Source organism: Aquarana catesbeiana, linkage group LG03 (assembly GCF_042186555.1).
Source record: "Aquarana catesbeiana isolate 2022-GZ linkage group LG03, ASM4218655v1, whole genome shotgun sequence".
In the NCBI taxonomy this organism is placed as follows: Eukaryota; Metazoa; Chordata; class Amphibia; order Anura; family Ranidae; genus Aquarana; species Aquarana catesbeiana.
In genome coordinates this window covers 602,658,999-602,680,521 of record NC_133326.1, presented here as the reverse complement: position 1 = coordinate 602,680,521, position 21,523 = coordinate 602,658,999, and the positions used below count along the sequence as shown (strand labels likewise).

Sequence of the window (21,523 nt, the reverse complement as noted above, 5' to 3'; positions counted from 1 at the left end):
TTAACTGACAATTGCGCGGTCATGCGACGTTGCACCCATGCGACGTCCTTTTTTCCCCACAAATAGAGCTTTCTTTTGGTGGTATTTGATCACCTCTGCATTTTCAATTTTTTGCGCTTTAAACAAAAAAAGAGCGACAATTTTTTTTTAAAAAGCAATATTTTTTACTTTTTTGCTATAATAATTATCCCCCCAAAAATATATAAAAAAAATAATTTTTTCCTCAGTTTAGGCCGATATGTATTCTTCTACATATTTTTGGTAAAAAAAAAAATAAATCGCAATAAGCGTATATTGATTGGTTTGCGCAAAAGTTATAGCGTCTACAAAATAGTAAATAGTTTTATGGCATTTTTATTATAAATTTTTTTTTTTATTAGTAATGGCGGCCATCTGCAATTTTTATCGTGACTGTGACATTATGGTGGACACATCGGACACTTTTGACACTATTTTGGGACCGTTGTCATTTATACAGCTATCAGTGCTATAAAAATGCACTGATTACTGTGTAAATGTCACTGGCAAGGAAGGGGTTAAACAGTAGGGGGCAATCAAGGGGTTAAGTGTGTCCTAGGGAGTGATTCTAACTGTGGGGGGGATAGGCTTCCACTCACATGACAGCGATCACTGCTCCCGGTGACAGGGAGCAGTGGTCTCTCATGTCACAAGGCAGAACGGGGAAATGCCTTGTTTACATAGGCATCTCCCCGTTCTGCGGCTCTATGACACGACCGCGGGGACACAGGCAGGCATCAAGTCCGCGGGGACGGTCACGATGTAAGTGGCAGGCGCGCGCACCGGCTAGCCCTGCCAATTAAAGGGGACGTACATCTATGCCCATTTGCCCACCGCTGCCATTGTGCCGACGTATATCAGCATGCAGCGGTCGGCAAGTGGTTAAAATTGCCTCTGCCCGTGTAATGGAAAAATACTGTGCTTAAAATGACATGCTTTACAGGTTACCAGTTTAGAGTTGCACAGGAGGTCTGGTGCTAGAATTATTGCTCTCGCTCTGACGTTTGCGACAATACCTCACATGTGTGGTGCGATCACTGTTTACATATGCATGCGGGAGTTTGCATTTGCACGTAAGCATGGTGGGACGAGGGTGAGTTACATTTTTTTTTTTTTACACTTTTTTTTGTACTAACTTTATTGCTATCACAAGGGATGAACAACATCCTTGGTGACAGCATGGGCCATGACAGGTCCTTCTCATAGAGATTTGGGGTCTATTAGACCCCCTTCCACCATCCGTAGAAATGATCGAGTGGCTAATTAGCCACTCAGAACACTTCTGCCTGAAAGACAATCCCCAGCTCAAAAAAAAATGATACTGGGATGATGCCTGTAGATCCCGGTAAAACCACTAAAACCCGAGGACGAACAGGTACATACCTGGGGTAGGAAGTGATTAAAGAAGAATTATATAAACAAAAATGATTAGTTAAACCCACAAGTGCTTTTATTTACCACTACTATTCCTTTATACTGGCTTTTGAAATTTACAAATACAGCAACTTAGAAATCAGATGAAAGGTTTAGTACTGAGAAACTCTTTTTGAAAGATAAAAGGGGGACTTTGTTCCAAATCAGGGACAGTTGGGAGCTATGGGTGTTAGCAGTAGTCATCGGAAGCGATGGGTTTTAGTTCCTCTTTTGCTCCCTGTAAGGCCTGCAAATTAAAAGCATAATGGGCTAGTATGCACTGCATACTAGCCGATTATATGACACTTACATGTAAACGAAACCCGCGCTGTCCCCTGTGCAGGCCGCGTCCATCTTCGCCCCTCTTCCTTCAGGGGCCGCGGACTCCGGCTCTGTGACTGGCTGAAGCTGCGTGACGTCACTACCGCGCTTGCGTGCAGGAGCCGTCAGTCACAGCACACGCTGGGGGAAGAAACGGCACAGTGGTCCGTTTCTTCACAGTGCATGCGCCGATGACGACATCGGCGCACTACAAGTGAAATATCTCCTAAACAGCGCACGTTTAGGAGATATTTCCACTACCTATAGGTAAGTCTTATTCTAGGCTTACCTATAGGTAAATGTCACACAAAAGGGTTTACAACCACTTTAAAGATACAGAAAATGCCTATGTAGTGAATCTGCTATGTCTAGTGAAGAAAGACTGTGTGACATGGTTTTGAATGATCTCAAAGTGACAGTAGTATGCAAACAAGGGAAGCTTTTACAGCACCTCCAATAAACATCAAAGCATCGAACAGAACATGTGGGATGCCTGGAATTCACACTATTTTAAACACGCGGAAACAGATTCACTGTATCTTCCAGCATTGCGCAATCTCTAGCACTGATAATCTGAAGCCGAGAATACAGTGCTATTACATACAGTGCATCCGGAAAGTATTCACAGCGCTTCACTTTTTCCACATTTTGTTATGTTACAGCATTATTCCAAAATGGATTAAATTAATTATTTTCCAGCAAAATTCTACAAACAATACTCCATGATGACAACGTGAAAGAGGTTTGTTTTAAGTCTTTGCAAATTTATTATAAATAAAAAACAAAAAAAATCCATGTATTCACAGCATTTGCCATGACACTCAAAATTGAGCTCAGGTGCATCCTGTTTCCACTGATCATCTTTGAGATGTTACTACAACTTGATTGGAGTCCACCTGTTGTAAATTCAGTTGATTGGACAGGATTTGGAAAGGCACACACCTGTCTATATAAGGTCCCACAGTTAACAGTGCATGTCAGAGCACAAACCAAACCATGAAGTTCAAGGAATTGTCTGTAGCCCTCAGAGACAGGATTGTATCGAGGCACAGATCTGGGGAAGGGTACAGAAAAAATTCTGCAGCATTGAATGTCCCAATGAGCACAGTGGCCTCCATCATCCATAAATGGAAGAAGTTTGGAACCACCAGGACTCTTCCTAGAGTGGGCCACCCGGCCAAACTGAGCGATCAAGGGAGAAAGGCCTTAGTCAGGGAGGTGACCAAGAACCCAATGGTCACAAAGAGCTGCAGCGTTTCTCTGTGGAGAGAGGAGAACCTTCCAGAAGAACAATCATCTCTGCAGCACTCCACCAATCAGGTCTGTATGGTACAGAGTGGTCTGACGGAAGCCACTCCTCAGTAAAATATGTAGATATTCACCAGCACACCAAGGATCATCAATTTCATCCAAACGTTTTTTATTAAAGAAAGATCACATCGCAAAACAGTGTAGTGCAATATTTCAGAGCCACGTAGGACCCTTCGTCTGGCATCCGAAGGACTCTCAGAACATGAGAAACAAAATTCTCTGGTCTGATGAAACAAAGATTGAATTCTTTGGCTTGAATGGCAAGCGTCATATCTGGAGGAAACCAGGCACCGCTCATCACCTGGCCAATACCATTACTACAGTGAAGCATGGTGGTGGCAGCATCATGCTGTCGGGATGTTTTTCAACGTAAGGAATTAGGAAACTATTTAGGATCGAGGGGAAAGATAATTGCAGCAATCTACAGAGACATCCTTGATGAAAACCTGCTCCAGAACACTCTGGACCTCAGAATGGGGCAAAGGTTCATCTTCCAAGAGGGCAACGACTCTAAGCACACAGCCAAGATAACAAAGGAGTGGTTAAGGGACAACTTTGTAAATGTCCTTCAGTGGCCCAGCCAGATCCCTGACTTGAACCCGATTGAACATCTCTGGTGAGATCTAAAAATGGCTGTGCACTGACGCTCCCCATCCAACCTGATGGAGCTTGAGAGGTCCTGTAAAGAAGAAGGGGAGAAACTGCCCAAAAATAGGTGTGCCAAGCCTGTAGCATCATACTCAAAAAGACTCAAGGCTGTAATTGGTGCCAAAGGTGCTTCAACAAAAAATATTGAGCGAAGGCTGTGAATACTTATGTACATGTGATTTTTTTTCGTTTTTACTTTTAATAAATTTGCAGAGATTTCACACAAACTTTTGGAATAAGACTGTGGAAGACAAGATGTGGAAAAAGTGAAGTGCTGTGAAAACTTTCCGGATGCACTGTATAATTTGTAAAAGGGACACAATTATAAAAATAAATAAAGTATTAAAAAATATATTATTTTTATACAGGCAATGAAACCCAATATGTCTACAACACAAAGGGGGTGATTTACTAAGAAGAAGGCACTGCACTAGTTCATACATTAATTGGTGCGCCGGAAAAGTCATTAATCGAACATGCGAACCGGCGCACATTGAAGCGCAAATAGTGTTAATAAATACCCGCATATGTAAACTGCAACTGGCACTAGGGTAACTGTGGTTTTCTCATTGATAATAGCGCACGCCCAATACAATTGGTTAATTTCAGCTCATTGGATGTGTCTTGTTAGGCAATTAGTAGGTGTTCTCAGTTAATTAACCCTTTTGATGCTAATCTCATTCCTATCATTTCTAATATATCTTTGAAATTTGTTTTTTTTCTTTTTTTCCCAAATATTTCAATACATCACAAAGAACAGAGAAGTGTTTCTAAACCCAATAAATTAATATTTTCAGATCCTGATCTTTAAAGGTGACCATACACTGCAATCAGTTAAATCTTAAATAAATTAGATTTAGTGCAAGAGTCTGTTTGATTTCCTATAATTTGAATTCATTGTTCAAGTGCGTCTTCCTATTACCTATTTTGCCTAAATATCGAATTGTACAGAGATTGGCCAATCAGATTGCATAGTGCATGACCATCTTAAGTGCCAAATTTGGAATGTAGATGTGCCATCACCCACTTGAATTTTCCAAACGATATTTCTTGGGCATTATACAAGGCACATGAAAAAACACCCTTTTTCAAGACATGCTAGAGTCATCAGGAATCTTCAAACTACGGGTCTCCAGTTGTTGCAGAACTACACATCCCATGAGGCATTGTAAAACTCTGACATTCACAGACATGACTAGGCATGATGGGAATTGTAGTTCCTGAACAACTGGAGGGCCGTAGTTTAAAGACCCCTGTGCTAGACCATTATTATGCCTCCAGAATTGGGAGTGTGGCATCTACCCAACCTCTCTCTGCTGGTGGACACAAGAATCTACATCTATATATATACACACACACATACACACACACTGAAGCAGGAAGCAATATACATTGGCCCAGTAGTAAATCTGTACACAGGAATTAGGTGTGTGTTTTGAGGCCAAATCATTTAAACATACACACATGACCCACACAAACACCACCCCATGTAAAAATAACTTAAAAATGATTAATTTGCAAATAAGGATCATCTCTTCCTCAGAGAACAGTGAGCGGGGCATGGTGGTCGGAAGAAATTCACAGCAGGACAAGCAACTTCCTGGAACCAGATATGCGCCACGGGTACATATCTCCGCGCACATAGCAGTTGCACATCTCACATACACAGCGGTCACACATCTAGATGCATTTGGCGCATCTAGCTGCAGGAACCCAATTTTTTTTAAAAATAATAGTAAAGCAGATGCAGATTTCCAGGACTGGACTAACAAAGGTTTATAGTGAAAGGCAACTGGTGTTTTCTATTAACCACTTCAGCCCCGGACCATTTGGCTGGCCAAAGACCAGAGCGTTTTTTGCAATTCGGCACTGCGTCGCTTTAACTGACAATTCCGCGGTCATGCGACGTGGCTCCCAAACAAAATTGACGTCCTTTTTTCCCCACAAGTAGAGCTTTCTTTTGGTGGTATTTGATCACCTCTGTGTTTTTTGGGGGGTTTTTTTGGGCTATAAATAAAAAAAGAGCGACAATTTTGAAAAAAATGCAATATTTTTTACATTTTGCTATAATAAATATCCACAAAAAATATATAAAAAAAAAGTTTTTTTCCCACAGTTTAGGCAGATATGTATTATTCTACATATTTTTGGTAAAAAAAAAAAAAAAAAAAAAAAAAACGCAATAAGTCTTTATTGATTGGTTTGCGCAAAAGTTATAGCATCTACAAAATAGGGGATAGTTTTATGGCATTTTTATTAATAATTTTTTTTTTACTAGTAATGGTGGCGATCAGCGATTTTTATCATGACTGCGACATTATGGCAGACAGATCGAATACTTTTGGTGCTATTTTGGGACCATTCACATTTATACAGCGATCAGTGCGATTAAAAATGCACTGATTACTGTGTAAAAGTGACTGGTAGTAAAGGGGTTAACCACTAGTGGGGGGTTCCAGGGGTTAAGTGTGTCCTAGGGAGTGATTCTAACTGTGGGAGGGATGGGCTACGTGTGACACGACACTGGTCAGGAAGGGTGGTAAATCATCCGGAAGTCAAGTAGTTAAAAATTTGCGGTAAAATAGCTTATATTTCAAAAATTTTTTCAAAAATCTTTTTGCAAATCACAACAAAACACTACTAAGGCATGTGGCATTTCATTGAAATGTGAGGTATTTATGTTATGAAAACCATTTGGTATTTTATCTCATAAGATATCCAATGGGATGGATACAGTGGAAAAGGATTAGAACCCCTGCCAGTGTTTATTGCTAATAAAGAGGTAAAATGCTTTAAACCATAGAAATATGCCAACTCACTATGCCAGTGCAGTACCTGCAGCATATGTATAAATACAAACAAAAAAGGCGACTGGAATACCAGTCAAAGAGAAGCTGCTTTCTGAGGACACACATGGTGTATAAAAAACAACTGAGTTAAAATAAGTAAATACAAAATATCTTTATAAATGTAAAATATTGAATGAAAATAGGATCAAAAATCACACACATATATAAATACCCTTTATAGCAAGGGCGCCGACCCCTAGAGGCCTAATGGTGACCTCCAGAGTCAGGGAGAGCTGACATCCTTCTTTGTAGAGTGAGTTACTAGGCATGGTGGGTGTAATGCAAGACAGAATAATTGGGCGCCAGTCACTTTTTGAATGTGAACAAAAGAGATTTATTTTCTCTTAACAAGAACTGGGGGAGGGGGAGGCAGATGCAATAGCAATTGGCAAACTAAAAGACAAAATAGGCAGACAGCCATACAGGTTGAGGGCCTTTAACCGCTTGCCGACCAGCCATCGCAGTTGTACTGCGGCAACATGGCTCAGCTGCGTGAATCGCCGTTATGTTACGTCGCTTCCATTTTTGACCACTGAGCCGATGCGAGTGCCCGGCGGTCGCGATCACCGCCGGGCTTCTGCGAACACACAGTTTCCGGTTCTCTAAGGGGAGAAGTGACATATCATCTGTTCATACAGAGTATGACCAGCGATCTGTCTCTTCCCCTACACAGTCCACTCCCCACTTCAGTTAGAACACACACATAGGGAACACAATTAACCCCTTGATCGCCCCCTAGTGTTAACCCCTTCTCTGCCAGTGACATTTTTACAGTAATCAATGCATTTTTATAGCACTGATCGCTGTATAAATGCCAATGGTCCCAAAAATGTGTCAAAATTGTCAGACGTGTCCGCCATAATGTCGCAGTCCCGATAAAAAATGCAGATCGCCGCCATTACTAGTAAAAAAAAAAAATTAATAATAAAAATGCCATAAAAATATCCCCTATTTTGTAGACACTATAACTTTTGAGCAAACCAATCAATATACGCTTTTTGCATTTTTTTTTTACCACAAATATGTATCGGCTTAAACTGAAGAGGCCACAAATATGATTGGCTGAGAAATTATGTCTATTCACAACCTGAACTCACTGTAGTCTTGTCATTTTAATGCCAAAGGCAGCAGTGCCACCTACTGACAGAAGAGAGAAATTCAACAGATTCTTGCTTAAAGCGGGGGTTCACCCACACAGCCAAAAAAAAAAAATATTAAAAGCCAGCAGCTACAAATACTGCAGCTGCTGACTTTTAATACATGGCCACTTACCTGTCCCAGGGTCCAGCGATGTCGGCAGGGGACGCCGAGAACCCGCTCGGTTCTCGGCAGCTGCCGCCGCCATCCTAGGTGAGGGAATCAGGAAGTGAAGCGTTGCGGCTTCACTTCCCGGTTCCCTACAGCGCATGCGCGAGTCGCGCTGCGCATCCCTAGTGGTCCCCGCTCTCTCCAGGAGCTGTGTGTTCCCAGCAGACAGCGCGGTCGGGACGGGAAGAGGCATAGACTCCCATGGGAGTCTATGCCGGAAGTGGGTGCAAATACCTGTCTTAGACAGGTATCTGCACCCCCCTCCCCCCTGAAAGGTGCCAAATGTGACACCGGAGGGGGGGAGGGTTCCAAAAAGCGGAAGTTCCATTTTTGTGTGGAACTCCGCTTTAAGGCAAAAAAAAAGTCAGAGGATATAACTACCAATTAGCCAGGCTAATTACCACCTAGCATAACTGAATTTGTTAGCAACCCTGCCTAATACCAGGGCGCTACACCTTTTTCCCCCAATAGAAAATACAATGTTGTCTTTTCTATTGGTGGAAGAAGGGTATTTATATATGTCTGATTTTTTTTATACTATTTTCATTCAATATTTGACATTTATAAAGATATTTTGTATAATTAAGGCTTAATGTACACAGGACGATTTACAACCTCTCTTGAACGATTTAACTTGACAGATAATTACCGACGTTTAACAACGTCCGCTTTGCCCCGTTTACATGCCGCGTAGCCGCATTTAGCCGCGTTCGCGTTTAGAAGTATTTTTTTTTTTTAAATAGTCAAAAATTAAAAACGCCTGTAAACAAAACATGGCTAAATGCGAGTTACCGCGTTTACAAGCGTTTGGCATTTCGAATGTCCTGTCCTGAACGCATTTTTTTGCGTTCCAAAAAATGCTTCTAAACTCAACTGCCTAGAAACTACTAGATACAAGAAATTCACACCCAAGTGAGTATTAGCACTCCTTACTGACTACAGATGACCACCATAAGGTAGTCTCACCAAGCACAGGGAAATTCAGGTCTCCCAGGAACCTATTCCAACGTCAGCAGTATGCAACTAAGATCGTGTCATAGACATAAGATAAAAAGGGCTCATCATGGTGAGTAAATGGGATGGTGGTTCAGAGTCCAGCGTCAGGGTGGTCCTGATTGGGTAGTCCTGGAGATGGTCCAGTGTGCAGTAGGGGTTCCTTTGCTGGTGGGATTCTTCATGTACATGTACTGATAGGATAACAGAGGAGAGTTCAGGGGCAGCTGAAAAAAAACGCCCAACTGCTCCTAAACGTCCATTTACCAGCAGCAGTGTACATGAAGCCTAAATGAAAAACTTTTTTTTTTTAATTTGGGTAAGGTGGAGAGGTATTAGAACACCTATTAGGTTTGTATTGCCTTCTGTGCCCTCATTAGGGAGATTCACCCTCTCTATGGGTCCTGTTTACCATGATCATTGAAAATTAAAGTAAAAAATAATCCCACTTTTTGGATTGTCTCCGGAAAACGAGTTGAGGGGAAATCTACCAATGGGGACACTAGTTCTGGTGACCTGGAGGGGCTCAAGGGATTCCCCTAAAAAGAGGAACTGCAGTCTTTTGACATAATTTGTAATAAAAACATCTTTGCCGTTCTGAAGCTTCCCTCCAACCACTTTGCATATTATATATATACTGTGATTCTGTACAAATATGCTGCAGAAATCTCCCTCCACGGAGTCTGACTGCAACCATTTTAACTATGGCAGCTGAAGCTGCTGCCTGTTCACTTCCTGGATTTACACAGACACACAGAGGCCCACCTCGAGCTCTGCAGCTCTGATTGGCCCTCTTATGACTCATCCCCCCTCCCTTCCTGGCAAACTCTCATAGGATTGAAAGAGAGAGAGAGAGCTGTGCATGATATCATAAGCCTAAGCTTATTACCAGACAAGAAACAGAAAGTGGGTTGTATAAGATATTTACTGGCAGAAAAAAAAATGTGTTACTATCCAAAGTTAAAACAACAAGGGCAGAAGATTTAATAGATGGAAAGTTGAAAAAAATGACTGAGGGTCCACTTTAAATTGCAGGGATTTCCTCTCTTTTTCTGTCACAGCGTGCTTGTGCAGCAAAGAAAATGCATACTTAAGTCGCGCCTGCAAATGTAAACGGTGGTAAAACCACACATGTGAGGTATCGCCGCAATCGTCAGAGTGAGAGCAATAATTCTAGCAAAAGACCTCCTCTGTAACTCTAACCTGGTAACCATTACATTTTTCTAAAGCGTCACCTATGGAGGTTTTTAAGTACCATAGTTTGTCGCCATTCCACGAGTGTGCGCAATGTCAAAGCATGAAAGTGTCTTTTTTCCTAAAAAATTGCGTTTGAAAGACCACTGCGCAAATACCGTGTGACATAAAAAATTTGCAACAATCGCCATTTTATTCTCTAGGATCTCTGCTAAAAAAATTTAATGTTTGGGGGTTCTAAGTACTGTATTTATTGGCGTATAACACTCACTTTTTCACCATGAAAATCGGGTGCAAATAGCGTGTGCGTGTTATATGCCAATACTTCAATTTCAGCTGCCTCGGGGGGGCGGGACGAGTGCCGTCAGATTACATACAGTGAGAATCTCCTGTTTACTTGGTGGCCTCTGTAATAGGAAGTCAATAGATGGCAGTGGGGAGGCTGCTGCATTGATGGCAGTGGCGAGGCTGCTGCATTGATGTGGACTAATAAGGCTGCATTGATGGCAATAGTGAGGCTGCAGATGGGCACTGACCCTTATTTTGCTTCAAAGTTCCTTATTTAAAATTTAAGTTTTTTCCTGAAACGTCCCTCTTAAAATGAATGTGCGTGTTATACGCCTGTGCGTGTTATATGCCGATAAATACGGTAATTTTCTAGCAAAAAATATGGCTTTTAACTTAACTTAAGTAACAAATGTCATAAATAGGCTTAGGCATGAAAGGGTTAAAGCAGCCTTTCTCAATCTTTTCAACACAGAGGAACCAATGACAATGGCTCCCGCTGCTGTGTGAGCCAGCGAGGAGAGAGAGACTCGGTAGAGCTACTGCTTTCTTGCACATCACTGGATAAGGATGGTGCTCAGGTAAGTATAAGGGGGGGGGAGCTGCACCCAGAAGTTTTTTTTTACCTAAATGCATTAAGTGCATTAAGGTAAAAAAAAACCTTGAGCCTTAAGAACCACTTTAACTTATGAGCCTTGAAAGCCCAAAGGTGCTCTTTGGATTTTGGGCCCCTCTATGCATCTAGGCTGTGAAAAAGTTTCACACATGTATCCCCATACTCAGTAGAAAAGCAAAATGTGTGTTGGAGTGTAATTATCAGTATGCCTATGCTATGTGTGAGAAATCATTTGTTAAAAAAATTATTTGAAGTGTTACTAAACCCAGGAGCCTGCATTCACTATATCTGGTCTCCCACAGTACAGAACATGGAAATGCAATTATTTTAGTAAATATTAACTGCTAAATACCTTTTCTCATCAGCAGTTAGAGCAGTCTTGTGACTTCTATCAGTGTCTGGTTAAAGCTTGTGGGAGGAGTTTTCATTCTACTCTGACTGTCCTATGAGGCCGCAGGACCCCAGACCATCTGTCTGGAGAGTGCTGATTGGCCCTGTGTTGATCACATGCACCCTCCCAGGGGAAAATAAACCTCTCTAGCAATACACACCAAACTGAGCATGTACAGAGTGAGTCGTAGGCTCTGTACTATCAGGAGATGGAAGAAGGGGAGGATCAGAGAAGACAGGATCAAACAGCCTTTTTTACACAATACAGAGGATTAACCCCTTAGGTTCCACAGTGAGTATAACAAGCATGCTTTACTGCATATATAGACTGATTTTACTGTTGTAGGTTTCGTAACACTTACATCTCTTAATTTTCCCAAAACAAGTGACAAAAAAATTAAAACTTCCAAAAACTCACCATGCCTCTTACTAAACAAATTAGAATGTTTACTTTCTACAAAGGGTCATTTGGGGGGGTATGTGTACTTTCCTGGCATTTTATGGCCTCATGAATTGAGATAGGCAGTCAGTACATCAGGACTGGTCAATTTTCAAATATATAGTATATATCCCATAGTTTGTAGACTCAATAACCTTCACACAGACTAAAATGATATACACAGGGTCATTTGTACCAAGGAAATGTGACTGTACACATGTCGGCCTAAATTTATAAAGAAAGATTATTTATTTGAAAAATATTGTAAAATTGCTATTCAAAGTGTGACAGCGCCAAAAATGTAAAAATGACCTGAGTAGGAAAGGGGTGAAAGTGTGCGGTATTGAGGTGGTTAAAGCATTTGTAAACCCTGCTTAAAAAAAAAAAAAAAAAATTGTATAAAAATGGGCCTCTGGGTGGTTTAAGCCATAATGTGCTAGTATGGACTGCAAACTTACTTTGGCACATTTATAAAGCATTGATGTGTGATTGTTAACTGTAGCTTGCCTCAGAGTCGAAAAAGAAAAAAGCCCCATTCATTATAACGAATAGGAAAAAAGTTATAGAGAGAACAAACAGCAGGGTATTGGAGGCTCCACGTTTTTAAATTAAACAGAAAAAGCCAATGAAGAGTGGAGTACTTGACGTCCTGTGGTGTGCAGAGGGGAGGGGGTCCTTATAAATGGGTTCCTAAGGTGAGGGGGGGGTCTACTTTTTCATGTAAAAGTTGTGCTCTTGCTCATTTTGTCAGTAAGAACTCTCAATCCCTAAATCTTCATCCGTCATTTCCATTCAGCTTGCAATTATTTTACAAGCTCCGTGTAATTGAAGGAAGGCCCCAAATAAAATGAAGGGACGTTGAGGTGGTTTCAGCGTCTTTAGTACAGAATCCAGCTGTGATGTCGCATCATTTTTAGCTGCAGTCCAAACAATGCGATGAACTCGTTGTTCTTGTTCTTCCAGATTTCTTCCTCTGAATGAAGGTTTTGTCCGGTTAATGAGTGCATTCATTAGATATATTAGGCCCATTAAAAGTTCTTTATAGAGAAAAAAGTGAGATGCGTCATTTGGAATTTACAAATCAATTAAGTGACAATTATATGTACAAGTCTACAGCAAAGCACACAGCCAATCAGAAGTTTGATTTTCTATCCCTGGTACAAAATGGTCAGATGAAATGTTGTTGACTCTCAAACATTATAGAACAAAAACAATAAAAGCCATAGTATTCTGTATACAGTGCCTTGAAAAAGTATTTATACCACTTTAAATTTTCCACATTTTGTCATGTTACAACCAAAAACGTAATTTTTTTTTTGGGGGGGGGGGGGGGGGGATTTATGTAATAGACCCACACAAAGTGGCACATAATTCTGAAGTGGAAGGAAAATGATAAATGGTTTTCAAATTTTTTTACCTAATCATTTACTAATTAGTCATCTAATTAGTAAATAGAGTCCACCTGTGTGTAATTTAATCTCAGTATAAATACAGCTGTTCTTTGAAGTCCTCAGAGGTTTGTTAGAGAACCTTAGTGAACAAACAGCATCATGAAGGCCAAGGAACACACCAGACAGGTCAGGGATAAAGTTGTGGGGAAACTTAAATCAGGGTTAGGTTATAAAAAAAATTCCAAGCTTTGAACATCTCACGGATCACTGTTCAATCCATCATTCGAAAATGGAAAGAGTATGGCACAACTGCAAACCTACCTAGAAATGGCCGTCCACCTAAACTGACAGGCCGGGCAAGGAGAGCATTAATCAGAGAAGCAGCCAAGAGGCCCATGGTAACTCTGGAGGAGCTGCAGAGATCCACAGCTCAGGTGGGAGAATCTGTCCACAGGACAACTATTAGTCGTGCTCTCCACAAATCTGCCCTTTATGGAAGAGTGGCAAGAAGAAAGCCATAAGAAGTCCTGTTTGCCGTTTGCGAGAAGCCATGTGTGGGACACTGCAAAAATGTGGAAGAAGGTGCTCTGGTCAGATGAGACCAAAACTTAACTTTTTGGCCTAAAAGGAAAACACTGTGTGTGGTGGAAAACTAACACTGCACATCACCCTGAACACACCATCCCTACCGTGAAACATGGTGGTGGCAGCATCATGTTGTGGGAATGCTTTTCTTCAGCAGGGAAAGGGAAGCTGGTCAGAGTTGATGGCAAGATGGATGGAGCCAAATACCTAAACCTATAAGAGTCTGCAAAAGACTTGAGACTGGGGTGGAGGTTCACCTTTCAGTAAGACAACAGCCCTAAACATACAGCCAGAGCTACAATGGAATGGTTTAGATCAAAGCAGTCTCCGAAGGGAGGGGATCATGCTCGGCTTCAGTATGTCACAGTACATGTTGGCATTCATGGTTCCCTCAATGAACTGTAGCTCCCCAGTGCCGGCAGCACTCATGCAGCCCCAGACCATGACACTCCCACCACCATGCCGCCACACACGCTTGATATCATCTGAACCAAATAATTTTATCCTGATCTCCTCAGTTCACAGGACATGTCCTTAGTCTGCTTGTCTTCAGCAAACTGCAGGCTTTCTTGTGCATCATCTTTAGAAGAGGCTTCCTTCTGGGACAACAGCCATGCAGACCAATTTGATGCAGTGTGTGGCGTATGGTCTGAGCACTGACAGACTGACCCCACCCCTTAAACCTCTGCAGCAATGCTGGCAGCACTCTTACATCTATTTCCCAAAGACAACCTCTGGATATGACGCTGAGCACGTGCACTTAACTTCTTTGGCGAGGCCTGTTCTGAATAGAACCTGTCCTGTTAAACCTCTTTATGGTCTTGGCCACCATGCTGCAGCTCAGTTTCAAGGTCTTGGCAATCTTCTTATAGCCTAGATCATCTTTATGTAGAGCAACAATTCATTTTTCAGATCATCAGAGAGTTCTTTGCCATGAGGTGCCATGTTGAACTTCCAGTGACCAGTATGAGAGCTTGAGAGCGATAACACCAAATTTAACACACCTGCTCCCCATTCACACCTGAGACCTTGTAACACTAACGAGTCACATGACACCAGGGAGGGAAAATGGCAAATTGGGCCCAATTTGGATATTTTCACTTTGAGGTGTACTCACTTTTGTTGCCAGCGGTTTAGACATTAATGGCTGTGTGTTGAGTTATTTTGAGGGGACAGCAAATTTACACTGTTATACAAGCTGTACACTCACTACTTTACATTGTAACAAAGTCTCATTTCTTCAATGTTGTCACATGAAAAGATAGAATAAAATATTTACAAAAATGTGAGGGGTGTACTTACTTTAAAAGAAAGCCAACTTGTCCTTTTTGCCCTGACCTAACGGATTCCACTCTCCCCTCTTGCCTTGATCTGATGGCTGTGTGACTCCTGTGTCTGTTTACATCCAGGGCTGCACTGGCTGCTCCTGTATATTACAGCTCTACAGACTTCTATAGAGCCATGTCTTTTTATCTTTGGCCTTGGGACATAAGAGGTCTATGGGGATGTAATGACCAGGTGCTACCTGGACATTGAGACTTGCAACACTGAACTCATGCGTGAAAATGGCGTTCAACCCAGTTGCTTGAGACTTTGTTTACACTTGCAATTGAGGGGCAGTAAAACCCTGATTGAACCACATTTTTACTACCCCTCAACCACTCCCTATGTTGCTGCTGAGGCAGTGGGTCAGGGGTGTACACATGCTGCGTCAGAATTATACCCTGTCAAGCTCGGCAGGCTGTGTCACTCACTGAGTAGACCATTTAAGTGAATGGGGCCGCACTGCAACCACACACAGTTGTCCGGTAAGACAGCAAAGCAAGTCTATACAAGGCCTTAAAGTGATTATAAAGTCTTATTTTTTTCCCTATAAAAGTAACAAACATGTAAAACTTACCTGCTCTGTTGCCGCCCCAATCCTCCTCTTCTCAATGCTCCTGGCCCCTCCCTCCTGTTCAGTGCCCCCACAGCAAGCAGCTTGCTATGGGGGCACCTGACCCGAGTCACAGCTCCCTATGTCCATTCAGACACGGAGCCCTGACCCACCCCACCCCCTCTCTCCTGATAGGCTAGCTGACTTTGATTGACAGGCAGGCAGGAAAGCAGGGGGTTGTAGAAGGGGTGGCAGGAAAGGAGGGGGTTGTAGAAGGGGGGCAGGAAAGCAGGGGGTTATAGAAGGGGGGGTCAGGAAAGGAGGGGTTGTAGAAGGGGGGCAGGAAGGCAGGGGGTTATAGAAGGGGGGTCAGGAAAGGAGGGGTTGTAGAGTGGGGGGCAGGAAAGGAGGTGGTTGTAGGGGGAGGGGTTGGCCAGAAAGCGGGGGTTGTAGAAGGGGGGGGCAGGTAAGGAGTGGGTTGTAGAAGGTGGGGCAGGAAGGGAGGGGGTTGTAGAGGGGGGAGGGGGTGCAGGAAAGCAGGGGGTTGTAGAGGGGGGAGAGGAAAGCAGGGGGGTGCAGGAAATTAGGGGGTTGTAGAGGGGGGAGAGGAAAGCAGGGGGTTGTAGAGGGGAGGAGGGGGTGCAGGAAAGGAGGGGGTTGTAGAGGGGGGAGGGGCCAGGAAAGCAGGGGGTTGTAGAAGAGGGAAAGGAAAGCAGGCAGGTGCAGAAAAGGAGGGGGTTGTAGAAAGCAGGGGGGGGTGCAGGAAAGGAGGGGGTTGTAGAGGGGGCAGCAAAGCAGGATGTTGTAGAGGGGGGAGAGGAAAGTAGGGGGTGCAGGAAAGGAGGGGGTTGTAGAAGGGGGAGAGGAAAGCAGGCAGGTGCAGGAAAGGAGGGGGTTGTAGAGGGGGGAGGGGGCAGCAGGCAGCAAAGCAGGAGGTTGTAGAGGGGGGAGAGGAAAGCAGGGTGTGCAGGAAAGGAAGGTGTTGTAGAGGGGGGAGAGGAAAGCAGGGGGTGCAGGAAAGGAGGGGGTTGTAGAGGGGGGAGGGGGAGCAGGAAAGCAGGAGGTTGTAGAGGGGGGAGAGGAAAGCAGGGGGGTGCAGGAAAGGAGGGGGTTGTAGAAGGGGGAGAGGAAAGCAGGCAGGTGCAGGAAAGGAGGGGGTTGTAGAGGGGGGAGGGGGCAGCAAAGCAGGAGGTTGTAGAGGGGGGAGAGGAAAGCAGGGTGTGCAGGAAAGGAAGGTGTTGTAGAGGGGGGAGAGGAAAGCAGGGGGTGCAGGAAAGGAGGGGGTTGTAGAGGGGGGAGGGGGAGCAGGAAAGCAGGAGGTTGTAGAGGGGGGAGAGGAAAGCAGGGGGGTGCAGGAAAGGAGGGGGTTGTAGAGGGGGGAGAGGAAAGCAGGGGGGGTATAGAGGGGGGAGGGGGGAGGGGGGGCAGGAAAGCAGGGGGTTGTAGAGGGGGAGAGGAAAGCAGGGGGTGCGGGAAAGGAGGGGGTTGTAGAGGGGGAGAGGAAAGCAGGGGGGTATAGAGGGGGGGCAGGAAAGGAGGGGGTTGTAGAGGGGGGGGGGGGTGCAGGAAAGGAGGGGGTTGTAGAGGGGGGGAGGAAAGCAGGGGGTGCAGGAAAGGAGGGGGGAGCCTCCTTGAAGCCAAAAGATAGGGGTAGAGTGGCAGGTAGGACTGTGGTGTAGAGGATAGAAGGGGGGAGATCGGTGGTGAGGTTGTAGTGCACTATTTGCAGACAGAGGGTGGTAATGTAGTGGGTGAGGGTGCAGTGCTGTATATAGGGGGGGGGGGGGAGGTAAGTGCACCCCCGGGCTGTGTCCGGTAATGTCCCGGGACAGTCAGTAGTACACATTCGGATGTGTGAAATGTGAGCTGGGCTGTGTGCGGTATTTCCGGTGTAGTGACTCTCTGTGGCCGGGAGGGGGAGGAGGAGGGCTGGCATGGTACAGGGGGGGGGGATCCGGGGCACAGCGCCCCCACCCGGGCACACTGCGAGCACTGAGCGGAGCGGGCGGCTGGCGGCGGTGAGTGTCCCTCTGTGTCTTTGTACCTACCTACATTGTGTGTCCCCCCCTCCCCCTCCCCCTCCTCCCCGGTGTATGGCGGAGTCCTGTCGGTAGGAGATGATTGGATGGTGATCGGTGTTCCTGGTGAAGGGCAGATAACTTTCCTCCAGTGCTGTGATAATAGAGACCAATAGACAGCATGGAGGGTGAGCACCGGACACCTTCCCCCGGCCTGTCATCGCTCGGTGTGAGATCCTCCTGTGTATGGACACCTGCCGATCATTCCTCTCTCCTGGTGACACGGATTGTATTGGTAGGATGTGCCCCTCTCTGGGGGGGTCTATGATGGGCACTTCTCATTTTATTATCTGATTGATGTGCAATTCCATCAAAACTATAGAATCTGAAAACAATCGGATAGCCGTATCTCCCCTTCCAATCAGTTTGGACTCGATTTAGCTCGGATTTAATCAAACTGAGTCGATCGGCCGGGGCAGAGAACGATCGATCGGCCGGGGCGGAGAATGATCGATCGGCAGCTCTGACATCCTTTGTTCGTGAACGCGATTGTATTTCAACCAATCAGATTCTGAGATGACAAGGTGGGAACAAATCATAAATTACATCCATATCCCGACTATTGACCAAAGTCCTCTTCCCTGTGTGTGGCGTATTGATCCGATGGGATGTCACCGATTAATTGATTATTCCTATCAGAAGAGATCGATCATTTATTGAAGGGTGTATGGGGTATATTAGATATCTGTGGAATGATCTGATGGCCACCATTGTAGATGGTTGGGAGGAGATGAAAGACGGTTGGACCCTTTAGAGTTGTAAACCTCAGACATGAAATCTGAACAAAGCACATCCCTCTATAGTGTACACAGCACTAAGGGGGGAGATTTACTAAAACTGGTGCAGCTGTTCATAGTAACCAATCAGCTCCTAACTTCAGTTAAAGTAGAACTACGGGCAAATTTTTTTTTTTTTTTTTTTTTCATTTTGGATAGAGTAAGGGAGGGTTATAACCTGTCAGATTTTTTATTTTATTTTTTGCCATTTGTGTCCCATTGGGGAGACTTCCCTTCACTTCCTGTCCTATAGCCAAACAGGAAGTGAGAGGAAATCTCTGAAAATGAATGGAATTCTTTGTGGACCCCCAGCTCACCAGAACTTGTGTCCCCATTGGAAGATTTCCCCTCTATTATTTTTCTGAGGACAACACAAAATTTGGGGTTTTCTTTTACTTTTAATGATAATAGTAAACGGGAAAAATAGAGAGAGTGAATCTCCCTAATGGGGACACAGACAGCAATAAAAACTGACAAACGTTCTAATCCCTCTCTACTCTGTTTAAAACTAAAAAAAAGTTTTGCCTTTAGTTATACTTTAATTTTAACAAAAAAAAAACTTGGAAGCTGATTGGTTTCTATACACAGCTGCACCAGAATTTGCACTCTCCAATTTTAGTAAATAAGAGCCCTTTCACACTGGGGGCGGGGGTGGCGTCGGCGGTAAAACGCCGCTATTATTAGCGGCGTTTTACCGTCGGTATTCGGCCGCTAGCGGGGCGGTTTTACCCCCCGCTAGCGGCCGAGAAAGGGTTAAATACCACCGCAAAGCTCCTTTACAGAGGCGCTTTGCTGGCGGTATAGCCGCGCCGTCCCATTGATTTCAATGGGCAGGAGCAGTAAAGGAGCGTTATACACTCCGCTCCTTCACCGCTCCGAAGATGCTGCTGGCAGGACTTTTTTTACCGTCCTGCCAGCACACCGCCCACTGGAATGAAAGAAGCGGCACTTTCGGGTCGGTTTGCAGGCGCTATTATTAGCGCAATAGCACCTGCAAACCGCCCCAGTGTGAAAGGGCTCTAACCCCCCTAAGTGTCATTTTTTTTCCACTGCCTCATTTCTCTGCTATCATCAGGAGTCACTTCTGATGAATTTTCCTGACACCAAGAGAAAAATGGTGACAGGGGAGAGAGCTCCAGCTGATTGACAGCCTCAGCTCGGTTCCTGTGTGGAGGGAGGGGTGTGTCTCCTGTCCCTCCAATCAGCTCTCAGACCTCTGCTCAATAAGCTCTGCAGAGTGTAACGTCACGGGGTTGTAAACCCTCAAGGTTTCTCACTTTTAATATGTTCTATGCATTAAGGTGAAAAACCTCCTGTGATGCAGCCCCCCAGAGCCCCCCTTTTTACTTACCTGAACCCGGTCTTCCCAGCGACGGGGACGAGCACAGCAGCTCCAGTTGGTGTATCAGGTCCTGATTGGATAGATTGATAGCAGCACAGCCAATGGCTCCCACTGCTGTCAATCAAATCCAATGACGTGGGGGAGGGGGGGGCCAGAGTCCTGTTGTCTGTGTCAATAGACGCAGCAGCGGGACTCGTGAGCGCAGCCACATGGGTGCCCCCATAGAAAACAGATCTCCAACGGGGCACTCGATCAGAGGAGGAGCCAGGAGCGCTGCTGAGGGACCCCAGAAGAGGAGGATCGGGGCCACTCTGTGCAAAACCAACTGCACAGAAGAGGTAAGTATGACATGTTTGTTTAAAAAAAAAAAAAACGAACTTTTACATATCCTTTCAGCTTTCCACCCCCTTTTTTAAACTCTCAGACAAGCTTTAAAATTCAGCACTTTGAACAGATGTAGAGAAGAGAAGACTCCAGATAAACAGGTGCAACTTATGTAGGAGGATTTCTTTAATCTCTGTGTATCACCTGAGGATAGTCCCTTCCCTGGGTATATGTAAGGGTTTACAACCATTTTAAGGTAAATATCCAGTGAGAATATTTCTTGTTGGAGGGAGGGGAAGAGTTAGACCCCCTGTTATGTTTTTTGGGCTCATTCATAAAGGTGACCATACAATACAAAAAGAGCTGGGAAGGCTGGAACCTCTGTCTGTGTTATTGTTGGAGAGTTCCACACACTTCCTGTCTGGTGCAATGTTGTCAGCAAGACAGGAAGTGCAGGGAAATCTCTAGAGCAGCTGGTTATGACAACCAATCAGATTCTAGCATTCCCTTTCAACGTTTTAGCTAAACAAGTTGAAGATGGAAGCTGATTGGCTGCTATGCACAGCTTCTCCGGTTTGAATACATTTCTTGTGTTACACAATTGTCATTTACATGTGTTTTTCACCTTGTTCCCATGTTTGAAATCATCCTGTCTGTGCGTTTTTCATGAATTATTTGTATTTTCACCTTTACTAGCTTAAAATTCCCTTCACCAGCCAGAGAAGTGTCTTCTGGTCACCAAATGTAATAGTGGGTATCTTGTGGTGTCTTTTAGGCAGGAGTTTTATTTTCAAAATGGAGTACAGGTCCAATTTAGAGCGCCATGCAGGGTCCCGGATGAGATTTGTGATTGTTGGGGGGGGTGGGGGCCATTCATACCTTTGCATTGCAGGGTTAGTTCACCTTTACCAGAACCTGTCTATGTAGATAAGGGGCTTCTGTGAATAAAAAAAAAAAAACACTACTAAGCTTTGACCAAAGTTGAATAATGTCCTTGCTATAGGTGTAGGCCATTTACATACTTCATGAAGCCTGACTGGAACTCTCAGGATGTTGCTAAGTGAGGCCTAGTCATTACTGCTCACCTCCTCCATCATAGAAGTGAGCTCAGAGCTACTACATCGGGGGAGAAGGAGAGCATGTGAGGGGGTTTGAATCAGAGAAAGAACAGGTAGATTCCTACCTGTTTCTACTCTGAAGAAAAAGCTGTTTGTTGTCTGTAGAATTCATCTGAATGGGAGCGACTTTTTCTATTATCAGCCGATGCTCTGAGTCTAGCAGTTCGCATTGCACCGGTCTTGGTATTGGTGCCGATTCTAAGCACTTGCACGAGTACTTGTACTAATGCTCTCACACTAAAACCAAT

The 21,523-nt window shown here is 44.3% G+C and overlaps 1 protein-coding gene across 3 annotated transcripts in view; it reads left to right on the top strand.

The window, feature by feature from the left end:
• Positions 1-17,558: 17,558 nt before the first annotated feature.
• The window catches only part of PSD4 (pleckstrin and Sec7 domain containing 4), a 138,408-nt gene continuing 134,443 nt past the window's right edge, over positions 17,559-21,523 (top strand). The window contains exon 1 of one of the 3 annotated variants that reach the window (XM_073622105.1): positions 17,559-17,655. The gene's annotated coding sequence lies outside the window, so the exon portion shown is untranslated. Of the gene's footprint in view, positions 17,656-18,155; positions 18,240-21,523 lie in introns of those variants that run through there. The other 2 variants (XM_073622104.1, XM_073622109.1) reach the window with 2 other exon arrangements.